The sequence below is a fragment of the Glycine max genome, chromosome 15, assembly GCF_000004515.6.
Source record: "Glycine max cultivar Williams 82 chromosome 15, Glycine_max_v4.0, whole genome shotgun sequence".
NCBI classification, from domain to species: Eukaryota; Viridiplantae; Streptophyta; class Magnoliopsida; order Fabales; family Fabaceae; genus Glycine; species Glycine max.
In genome coordinates this window covers 22997563-23009853 of record NC_038251.2, presented here as the reverse complement: position 1 = coordinate 23009853, position 12291 = coordinate 22997563, and the positions used below count along the sequence as shown (strand labels likewise).

The 12291-nt window shown below is 37.9% G+C and overlaps 1 non-coding gene across 1 annotated transcript; it reads left to right on the top strand.

The window, feature by feature from the left end:
• The first annotated feature begins 4698 nt into the window (after window positions 1-4698).
• Window positions 4699-4805, top strand: LOC112999646 (small nucleolar RNA R71). The gene has a single exon (XR_003264857.1). It is a non-coding gene; the product is annotated as a small nucleolar RNA R71 (small nucleolar RNA).
• The last annotated feature ends 7486 nt before the right edge of the window (window positions 4806-12291 follow it).

Here is a 12291-nt window from a genome sequence, read left to right as displayed (position 1 = left end):
TTTGAAATTCTCTTAGGCTTCTAAACAGATTTCATCTAGCTCACTTAGTTGCAACTTCCTTTCCTCTCCAGCTTGATCAATGGAGAAGTTGCAGGTCTTTACAACCCAATAGGTTTTGTGCTCTATCTCTACAAGAAGATGACATGCCTTGCCAAAGACAACCCAATGAGGAGACATTCCTATGGGTGCTTTGTAGGCAGTCCTATGCGCCCAAAGAGCACCATCCAGCTTGGTGCTCCAATCTTTTCTATTCGACTGCACAATCTTCTCCAAGATCCTTTTTATCTCCCTATTTGAAATCTCAGCCTGCCCATTAGTTTGGGGTGGCAAGGTGTGGAAATTTTGTGCACGACCCCATACTTTTTGAGCAAGGCATACATGGATCTATTACAAAAATGGGTGCCTTGATCACTAACGATGGCTCTAGGAACTCCAAACCTGCAAAACAGATTAGATCTAACAAAATCCACAACAACTTTAGCATCGTTAGTTCTGGTGGGTTTGGCTTCCACCCATTTTGAAACATAATCAACAGCAAGCATAATATAAACAAAACCAAAAGAGACAGGGAAAGGCCCTATAAAATCTATACCCCAGACATCAAACACCTCACAGAATAACATGGGTTGTTGAGGCATTTGCTGTCTCCATGCAGGTGAGCTGCCTGCTCTTTGACAAGGCTCACAAGTGCTATAGATTCTCCACACATCTTTGAAGATGGTGGGCCAATAGAAACCGCAGTCAAGCACCTTGCGAGATGTCCTCTGTATGCCAAGATTACCACCTGGTACGGAAGAATGACAGAATTGCAGGATCGAGTCAATCTCATGGTCTGGAATGCATCTCCTAATAACCTAGTCACTGCACAACTTCCACAAATAGGGGTCATCCCAAATATAATGCTTAGCATCGCTCTTAATTTTATCATTTTGAGCATTAGATGCTAAGGGAGGAAAAACAGAAACAACCAAATAATTCATAATATTAGCAAACCAGGGAGTGGGGAAGGAATCAGAAATACTATACAGAATGTACAAATGGTCATTCAGAAAATCATCCCGAATGGGTGTGTCCTTAGACACACACTCAATCCTACTCAGATGGTCAGCCACGAGGTTTTGTGCACCACTTCAATCACGGATCTCCAAATCAAACTCTTGGAGCCAAATCATCCACCTGATCAATCTAGGCTTTGATTCAGCCTTCTTCAATAGGTACTTCAGAGCTGCATGGTCAGTATAAACAATAACACGAGTACCAAGCAAATATGAACGAAATTTTTCAAGAGCAAAAACTATCGCTAATAGCTCATTCTCCGTGGTAGTGTAATTTGCTTGAGCAGGATCCAAAGTTATGGAGGCGTAGTAGATCACCTGAGACAACTTATCAATCTTTTGAGCAAGGACAACCCCCAATGCGTAATTGGATGCATCACACATTAGCTCAAATGGGGCTGTCCAATCAGGTGCCTGAATGATAGGGGTGGTAGTCACCGCACACTTAAGGCAATCAAAAGCCTCTTTGCACCGGTCATCAAAATCAAACTCCACCTCCTTTTGCAGCAGATTGGATAGTGGAAGGGCCACTTTGCTAAAATCCTTGATAAAGCGCCTATAAAACCATGCATGACCAAGAAAAGAACGAACCTCTCACACGCAAGAGGGGTAAGGCAATTGTGAAATAACAACTATTTTTGCAGGGTCTACCTCTATGCCCCTACTGGAAATGATATGTCCTAAAACTATACCTTGTTCTACCATGAAGTGACATTTTTCAAAATTCAGCACAAGGTTAGTTTCAATGCATCTACTAAGAACTCTATCCAGACTATCCAAACATGCATCAAAAGAAGATCAATAAACAGTAAAATCATCCATAAACACCTCTATGCAACTCTCTAAAAAATCACTGAGAATGCTAAGCATACAACGCTGGAAGGTACCAGGGGCGTTGCATAGGCCAAATGACATCCTCCTATAGGCAAAAAGTGCCAAAAGGACAGGTGAATGTGGTCTTTTCTTGATCCTCAGGAGCAATATGAATTTGTAAATAACTAGAAAAACCATCAAGAAAACAGTAATGGGACTTACCTACCAAGCACTCAAGCATTGATCAATGAAAGGCAGGGGAAAATGATCTTTTCTGGTTACCTGGTTCAGCCTCCTATAATCAATGCAGACTTGCCAACTGTTCTGCACTCCTGTGGGGATAAGCTCATCCCTTTCATTCTTAATCACTGTGAGACCTGTCTTCTTAGGAACCACTTGGACTAGACTCACCCACTGGCTGTCAGAAATGGGGTAGATGATTCCAGCTTGTAAGAGCTTGGTCACTTCCTTTTTCACCACATCTAGAATGATGGGGTTGAGTTGTCGTTGTGGCTGCCTTATTGGCTTAGCTCCATCCTCTAAAAGTATCCTATGCATGCAGGTAGATGGGCTAATACCAGGAATGTCTGCTAAAGTCCATGCAATGGCCTTCTTGTGCTTCTTGAGCACTAGCAACAACTTCTCCTCTTGCTCAGCATCAAGGGAGGCAGAGATGATCACTGGAAAATTTTCCATGTCCTCCAAGTAAGCATATTTGAGGGTTGCTGGTAAGGGCTTCAACTTTAGTGTGGGTGGTGACTGAACAGTGGGAGGAACCAGGAAAGGAGAAGAAGAAGGTTCCTCAGCCTGTACCTCATAAAGCAAGTCAGAAGTATATGCACTTCCTGCAACATGGTTAGTGCATTCTGACTCTAAAAAATCAACATCAAGAGGTACAACACCCAAAAAATTAGAACCAGACTCAAATTCAAATTCATTCTCAACATAAAAATCAGATACAAGATCAAATTCAAACTTAGATTCAAATTCAATGCATAAGGAATGACAAGTATGCAAATCAGATAAAAATGGATGTTTCCTACCATGAAGAACAGAATCAAAATCAAACATATAATCATCAACAATCTGATCAATTATCTTAGCACGAAAAACAGAATGATCCTCAAATGGATGTTTCATGGCATCAAGAATGTTAAAATGAACAATAATATCACCAAATTCCATAGACAATGTGTCAGCATAAACATCTATCTTGGTTTGGGCTGTTTTCATAAATGGTCTGCCTAAAATAATTGGAACTGAACCATGGGAAAATCCCTCTTCCATATTAAGAACATAAAAATCAACAGGAAAAATAAGTTCACCAACCCAAACCTGCACATCCTCTATGAAACCTACGGGGTAAGCAACACTTCTATTTGTCAAATGAATCACCACATCTGTAGATTGCAAAGGTCCAAGAGATAAAGAATTGAAAATGGAAAGAAGCATGACACTAACTGATGCTCCTAGATCTAGCATAGCATTCTCAAATTTACTGTTCTCAATAATGTAAGGTATACAGAAAGTACCTCGGTCCTTACATTTCTCAGGAATGTGAGGAACAAATTTACCTATCAATGTTGACACATTTCTGCCCATGCTAATCCTTTCGTTGCCTTTGAGCTTCCTTTTGTGGGTGCACAACTCCTTTAGAAACTTGGCATATCTTGGAATCTGCTTAATGGCATCTAGCAGAGGTATGTTCATCTCTACTTTCCTGAAGGTCTCCAAGATCTCCTTTTCCACTTCTTCCATTTTTTTGTTTGGAATTGCTCTAGGTGGGAATGGAAGAGGGATAGGAGGCTGTTGCAAGTCAGAACTACTAGAAGAAGGTCCACTTGCATGAAAATTTTTGTTAGGAAGCTTTCTCTTTTGTGCAACTATCTCATCCTCTTTTTCAGGTGTAGAATGAAGCTTGACAGGTTCAGGTGCAGGTGCTGCTACTGGTGGAGGCACTTGAATTTGGTTGCCAGACCTCAAGGTGATGGCACTCACATTTTTTGGATTCTGCACAGTTTGTGAAGGCAATTTGTCAAAATTTTGGGACTGAGCTTGGTTCAACTGAGTAGCCATCTGTCCCATCTGATTTGTCAGACTCTGAATGGAGGCTCTTGTCTCTTGCTGAAATTGCATATTCTGGATGGTCATTTGCCTCACTAACTCTTCTAAGGAAGGTTGAGGAGGAGCCGTAGTTGCTTGCTGTCTTTGTTGTGACTGTTGCTGTATTGGAGGAGGAACATATGGCTTGCTTGGACCAGCAATATTTTGGAAAGGAGGGACAGACTGTTGTTGTTGTGGAGGACTTGCCCATCTCAAATTTGGATTATTTCTCCAACCTGGATTGTATATGTTGCTTGAAAGATCATAATTATTCTGCTGTTGTTGATTTTGCTGCTGAGGGGGTCTATTATAAATGTTTGCAGCATAAGCTTTAGGTTGCTCATTGACTCCAAATTGCTGCAAAGAAGGACAAAGATCTGTATGGTGATCTGCAGAAGAACATAGACCACAGACTCTTGCAACAGGTGCAGATTTCTGATTCAAGGCAAGGTGAGTTACTAGGTTGACCAAGGCATCAAGTTTTCCCTCAAGCTTTTTATTTTCAGTAGATGAAGATGAATCCGTGGACACCTCATGGACTCCTCTAAGGATAATAGCATCATTTCTTGCACTAAATTGTTGGGAGTTGGAAGCCATCTTCTCAATCAAATTCCTAGCCTCAACAGGGGTCATATCACCAAGAGCTCCACCATTGGCAGCATCAATCATACTCCTCTCCATGTTGCTAAGTCCTTCATAGAAATATTGAAGAAGGAGTTTCTCAAAAATCTGGTGGTGAGGATAGCTTGCACACAATTTCTTGAATCTTTCCCAGTACTCATACAAGCTCTCTCCACTAAGTTGTCTGATGCCTGAAATGTCTTTTCTGATGGCAATGGTCCTAGATGCAGGGAAGAATTTTTCCAAGAACACCCTCTTAAGGTCATCCCAGCTGAAAATGGACCTGGGAGCAAGGTAGTAGAACCAATCTTTTGCCACTCCCTCCAGAGAATGAGGAAAAGCCTTTAGAAAGATATGATCTTCTTGGACATCAGGGGGCTTCATGGTGGAACAAACAATATGGAACTCCTTAAGATGCTTATGAGGATCTTCACCTGCAAGACCATGAAACTTGGGCAACAAATGTATTAGTCCAATCTTGAGAACATATGGAACACCCTCATCAGGATATTGAATGCATAAGCTTTCATAAGTGAAATCAGGTGCAGCCGTCTCCCTAAGAGTCCTCTCACGAGGTGGAGGTTGAGCCATGTTCTCAGTATGAAAATTAGTAATTGAATACTCAAAATCAGAATATTCAGAATCACTAGCAACAGAATACTCAGAATACTCAAAATGTTCAAAATGCACAGAATGACCAGGATGCACACTATGCCTAACTAATCTATGAAAGGTTCTATCTATTTTAGGATCAAAGGGTTGTAAATCACCTGGATTACCCCTAGTCATGCACTATATGTAGCAAATAATGTGTTTCTCAACAAGCACCTAACAAGGGGGTAAAACTACAACTATACTCAAACGATATCAAAATAAGCTGAAATTTTGTGAGGAACACCCTAAAATCATGAAAGATAGCACAAAAATTTTCAAACAAAAATTCAAAGTCTAACTATGAAAAGTACCTAAGCAAAGTTTAGAAAAATATGACAATAATACTTGAAAAATAAAAAAACTTAGTAAACGACTGAATTTTGGAGTTTGGAAGACCCCAACCGGCTTCAGTGGGTTGCCACAACATGGGAAAGTTTTTTCTACCCCAAATGCATATATAATAATAGTTATTCTGATACACGGAGCAAAAGTTATGGCGGTTTGAAGTTTTGCTAAAAACAAGTTCCCAAAATTTTTGTCTCTGTCAAATACTGCCACACTAAGTGCTCTTGGTATTTTTCACACGAAATATGGATCAAAAGAAGCTACCACACAAAAATTTAGCCAAAAATAACAACTCTAACTATCAAAACAAAAATCGTTAATTAAATTGCAAAATCTGTCGCTAATTCCCAATTGCTAATCACTGTTCAGCACTGTTCATAGCAAAACAAAAGGCTGAATCAGTCGCTAAACAGGGAATGCAACTGAAATGCAAAATAGAACGCTACACAAAATAAGATAACTAAACACTATTATGAACCTTTGGCCCATTGCTCCCCAGCAACGACACCAAATTTGATCGAGGCCGTACCCGAATCAAATTAAAATTAAAAATACAGTATCTAGGAAGTGATCCTAGGTCGCCTCCCAACGAGAAATGGTCAACCAAACGTTCATAACAAATTGTAATAAAACATTAACGAATGGGGGGGTTGTTTGTTTTTTTAAATTAAACAACAAGTAAATTTGAATTAGAAAATATCAGAATTAAAACACGTTGTTTGCCCTTGATTCACAAGCAAGTCTCTTATCCTAGGTTACGAGGATTTATCCTTTATCAGTTCAACCACTTAATCCAACCCTAAATTAAATTACTAAGCGAAATTTAACATAAGACATTCATTATGTGATTAAGCAACACATACACCAATTAATCATGAACGAAACTGATCATTAAACATGAACGTAAATTAAGCGTAGAGACAATTAATCAAGCACTAAGCATGCATGGATTAATAGCAACAAATACAGAGTAATTGGTGAAGAGGAAAAACTGAGCAGAATGCAATAGTAATAATAAAACCTCAAAGAGAGTTGTGCTTGATCCTCAAGTGAAAACAACGCTGGAGACTTAGCCTTCCATTAATCAATAGCAAACGAAATTGTAGTAGAAAATGAAGAAAACTAGAATTATTCTCCAAAACAAAAAAAAAGCTAAAACAAAAGAGAGAGAGAAAGACTAAAACTAGAACCTTGGTGCTGTTATATATTTCTCAACCCCAAAGCTTACAAATCTGTTTTAAGTCCAAGCCCATAAAGAAAATAAAATGTAGATAAGATAAGACAAAATCTAGATAAAATCTAGATAAGATAAGATAAGATCTAGATGAAATAATATCTTGATGAGATAAAATCTAGATATGATAAGATAAAATCTAGATGAAATAATATCTAGATGAGATAAAATATAGATAAGATAAGATTTGGTAGAATAAAATTGCCTGCTCTCTTCAAGTCCAAGCCCAATTCCGGAGTCAAGTCCAATTACTTATAATTCTCCTGAAATAAATTAAAAACACAAAATTAATCCAATAGGCCAAAATGATAAAATTGCATAATTAATTTGACAGTTAAGGCTAATCAGTAATTAAAATGGTGACAAAAAGGGTTAAGAAATATGAGAAAATGATGACACATCAATAAGCAAACACAAATTGTAACTATCCAAGCCTTAAGCAACATAAACACTACTCTTGATTTCTAGGTTGAAATCGCTGGTGCTGGCAGCTTGAACATACGAACTTGTATAAATTACTGGGAATTTGTCACTACGGTTTTTGAGCTGAAATGTTTACTGAATTTTCTAAACATCTGGACAAAAATTATGCAAAAAGAACCAAACGATTTGGATTAAAGGAAAAAATAATAAAAATCACACAAGTTGGCAGAAAAATCAGTGTCCAGGAAAAAAAAGTTAAAGGGAAGTGTGCTTGTTGTTTTGGCTCAAAATTTGTTCTATAATTGGTGCCTATTTTATATCAATCCTTGTTCTAAAATTTCAAATGAAAATTAGTGTGAAAAATAAAAGTTCCAAAACTAGAGGTTTCTTGAGTCTTTTTATTTTGGTTTTTTTACTCTACTCTAGAGCCATTCTAAGTTTCTCTTTGAGTCCTAGCTTGCTTTTATGTACTTTTCATTGCTTTAATTGTTGAAAAATACCTAAAAATTTGTCTTGTTAAAACTCTATTGGTTTAGCTTTCATTTCATTTTTTTTTTTGGTCTTTGGTTATTGCTTGTCTCTTTGTTTCCTTCCTTGTGAGTTGCCATATAGGGAATTGAAAAGGAGGATTGGTGTCATACCTTGAAGAATTTGAGTCAAGAAGCAAGGGGCCAACCACCTTAAGAGTTATTGGACTAAGAAGCACTCGAAATTGGGTGAAACACCAAAGAGAGAATAGCCACCACAATTGAGGACTTTTTTTTTTGTAATTTTGTAATTGGCAATTTTCTTTGCTTTCAAATTTTGTAACAAAAAGGCCTTTTATTGGAAGTAAGTTGGGAGCCTCCAAAAGGTCACCCTACATCCATTTGTGTGTAATAATTTTAGGCAATTTTTCTTTAGGATAGTGAGTGTTTTGTTGGGAACCTTAAATGAGGTCATCCAAACACTCTTAGGATCTGCCTAGTTTGCATTTCTTGCACTTTAATTTCTTGCTTACTTTCATAGCTTATTTCCTTTACCCTCCATTGTCAAACCGCCTAGATAGCTTGCCTTTTACCAATTAGTTTTTACCTTATCTTTCACACCTCTTTTAGTGTTTATTTTGGCTAGTTTCAACCATAGTTTATTTTACCTTTTGTTTTCAAACCCCCAACAAGAAAGAACCACAACTTAGGAACCAACACGAGTCTTCATGCTTCATCTAGTCTTAATGCTGAGGGTTCTACTCCTAAGGACCCCTTATATAAGATATTAGATGAGTTGAGATCCCTTAAGTTGTGGAAAGAAAAACAAGAGAGAAAAGAAAAAGGAAAAAAAAGAGTGGAAGAAATAAGTCAAGATGAAAAAGAGAAAATAAGGGAAGAAGAAAGAAGGAAAATACTAAAAGAGTTATGAAAAGAAAAACATGCTTCCTCAAGTAGTCATAACTCTTGCAAGAGCCTAAGTGAAGAACTTCGTGACTATTATGAAGGAAGGCATAGGTCAGATCTTAGAACTCACTCCCATGGGAGAGAAAAGGAAAGAAAGCCTCAAGAGGCTAACATTAACCTCTCATACTTCCATGGGAAGGACAATGTAGAGGCTAACTTAGATTGGGAAATAAGGGTAGAGCAACAACTTAAAAGGAAGTCTACTTCAAAATTTTATGGCTCTCACTCTTATCCAAAGAAAGACCAAGGTCAAGGCATCTTAGGGGTGACACCTTCTAAGCCCAAAGATGATAAGGGGAAGACAATAGAAAAACAACCCCTTAAGGCTAGTATGCAAGAGAAGACTAGCTCCATGAAGTGCTTTAAATGTCTTGGAATAGAACACATTACTTCTCAATGCCCCACCAAGAAAACCATGATTATGAGGGGCCAAGACATTTATAGTAGCCAAGATGAGGTTACTACTTCACCTTCTTATAGTGAAAGTGAAGAAACAAAAGGGGAAGAATCTAGTGAAGAAATCTACCCCCAAGAAGAAGGACAACCTTTAATAGTTAAGGAGGAGTGTAAGGAGGTAAGTGTCTCCTCCAAGAGGTTAGCTAAGAAGGAAAGTCATTTTGAAATAAAGGCAATTATTAAAGAAAATTACCCTCTTAGACAACCTCCACATTTTCCCCTTTGTAAAAAGACACTTGTTAGCATTGCCACACCTCTTAGGCTTGAGTTTATTCCTCAAGTAAAGAAGTTGTTGGATGAGGGTTTGTTGGTGCCCAAAATAGGTATTATTAGGCATCAAATCCCTAAAATAGGTGGTATGATGAATGTTTTGAGTGGTGCAACCCTCTATTGTCAAATCACTCGTGCACCCAACATCTTCATGATTTGTGTACATAGGGACTCATTAGGTAGGTTTGTTCTTATTTTTAGTTTCAATACAAACTTAGGTACTCATATGGGACACCTTAGGTTTGTCATACTTTTTGGTAGGAATAATCAATATGAAAATACAGAAAAAGGTATGTTTTATTGCATTACTTTTCTTAATTTTTTAAATAGTGATCAAGGGGTTCCCATGAACCCTAAGAGAATAAAGGTCATTCCTGAGTGGCCCACTCCACCAAGTATAAGAAAAATTTGGGGCTTCCATGACTTAACAAACTTTTACAAAAGGTTTGTCCCATATTTTTCTATACTTGTAGCACCACTCATTGAGTTGGTTAGGAACCATGTTCCTTCATGGGAAGATGCCCAGGAAATGGGTTTTCAGACCTTACTTTACTTCAACATACCAAACACCACTAATACATATGTTTTTGTTCTTTTTACAGGTGTTAAGGAAAAAAGCCTAGAGTTTCAAAAATCTCGAGATTTAAGGTCAAATCCTTTTCAAGGGGGGGGGGGGGATGATGCAATCCTACCCCGCAAGGGCATTGGATAGAAGACTCCAAGAAGATTGGGCTAGAGATGCAAGAGAAGGCCTTAGGGTTCTCATAAGCCTTAGGGTAGATTTCAGGCCCATGGGCTAAGTATGAGACCGCTTATCTTTGTACATATTAGATTAAGGTTTCATTATTTTTGGGCCTTTTATTTAGGGCTCCATAATATAGGTAAGGTACCCTAGAAATGTAGGATTTTTTAGCCCTTGTATTTTAGGGCACCTAGACTAGTTTTTGTATTAAGGGTAGTTTTGTAATTTCACATGCATTAAGTGAATATTTGATGTGTGTGGTTGGAAATAAATTTAATTGAATTGGGAGAAGCCCAATCCAATTAAATTTTAGAGGGGGAGGTGAGCATTTGCTTGCTAGACCCCATTGCCCCATCATATAGTCACATTTTGTGCATGTCTTTCATGCTTTACATGCCTCATGACACCTAAGCACACTTAGTGGAGAATCTTGGACTTGATCTTGGACTTGATCTTGCATTAGTGGGCTGAACCATAGCTAAAATTCACTAATCATAATTAGTGAAATTTTGGCTCCAAAATTTGGCTCCGCAAATTCAATTTCAAATTCAAGTGAAATTTGAATAGAAATTCAAATTTCCCTCCAATTTTGTGTGACACTTAGACTATAAATAGAGGTCATGTGTGTGCATTTTTTTCAACTTTGATGATTTGAAAATTAAACTTCAGATTTCAAAGCTCTATTAGAGCACAAAATTTCGTGCTCTTCTCTTCCTCTCCCTTCATTCATCTCCTTCTTCCTCCAAGCTCTTATCCATGGCCTCATATGGTGGTGAGCTTCTTCTAGACTCATCTTCTCCTTGAATTGGCGTCTCCTCTCTCTCTTCCTTCTCCATTGCGTTTTTATTCATCTTCCAAGAAGCAAAGGAATCCATTGATGAAGAAGATCCTAGGCCTACAAGCTCCAATGGAGCTTACATCATAATGGGCTACTAATGCCATGATAATTCTGAAAGAATCCTTTTGTCAAACCGGAGAAAATGTCTCTTTATAATCAATGTCATCTTTCTGAGTAAATCCCTTAGTAACAAGTCTAGCCTTGTAATGTTCAAGGTTTCCATGAGAGTCACGTTTAGTCTTGAAGACCCACTTACAACCAACTCTTTTACAACCCTTTGGTAATTCTACAAGGTCCCAAACACCATTATGTTCCATGGAATTTATCTCTTCTTTCATGGCATTTAACCACTTCTCAGAATTATTACAACTTATAGCTTGTGAAAACAAAACTGGATCATTATCATTAATGCTTAAGTCCGTTTCTGTTTCTTGTAGGTATACCACATAGTCATTCGAAATAGCTTATCTCCTTTCTCTTTGAGACCTCCTTAATGTTACTTCTTGCGGTTCTTCACCAATAGGTTCATTGTGTATCATGGGCTCATTATTGTGTTGTGCTTCTTCATTATTGTTTGTAACAATAATTAAAGGAGCAATCACCTAACTACTAGAGGCACAAGCTAAAGGGACTTACACTCTAACTTCTTTAATTTCCACTTCTCGTGGAACTGTACTCCTACCGATTTCACCATTTTCAAAGGAACCTTGCATTTCCAGTTTTGAAAATTCTCATACTATGATTAGGACAATAAAACATATACCCCTTTGAATTTTCTAGATAACCAATGAAATATCCACTGATTGTTCTTGCATCCAATTTTCTTTCTTGCGGATTATAAATCCTTATTTCTGCCTGACAACCCCAAACATGCTAGTGCCTTATACCAGGTGTCCTATTTGTCCACAGTTCAAAAGTTGTCTTTGGAACTGCCTTACTAGGAACCCTATTCAACAAATACATGGCAGTTTTCAAGGCATACATCCACAAAGATACGGGTAAAGTTGAATTGATTAACATACTCCTAACCGTATCCATTAAAGTTCTATTACACCTTTCTGATACACCATTTTTTTGTGGTGTACCAGGCATTGTGTATTGCGCACAAATGTCACATTTATGAATAAACTTAGCAAATGGACCTGGGTGTTTATTACGCTCTCTACTATTTGGAAAGTGTACCGAGTCCACAAGTAATATATAAAACGGTAAGACTGAGTATTGTATCCACAGGGAATTTGTTTCACTCAGAAAATGTATATTCAGTGAGCAGACATTTGTATAAATCGAAAGCAAGTAAATAT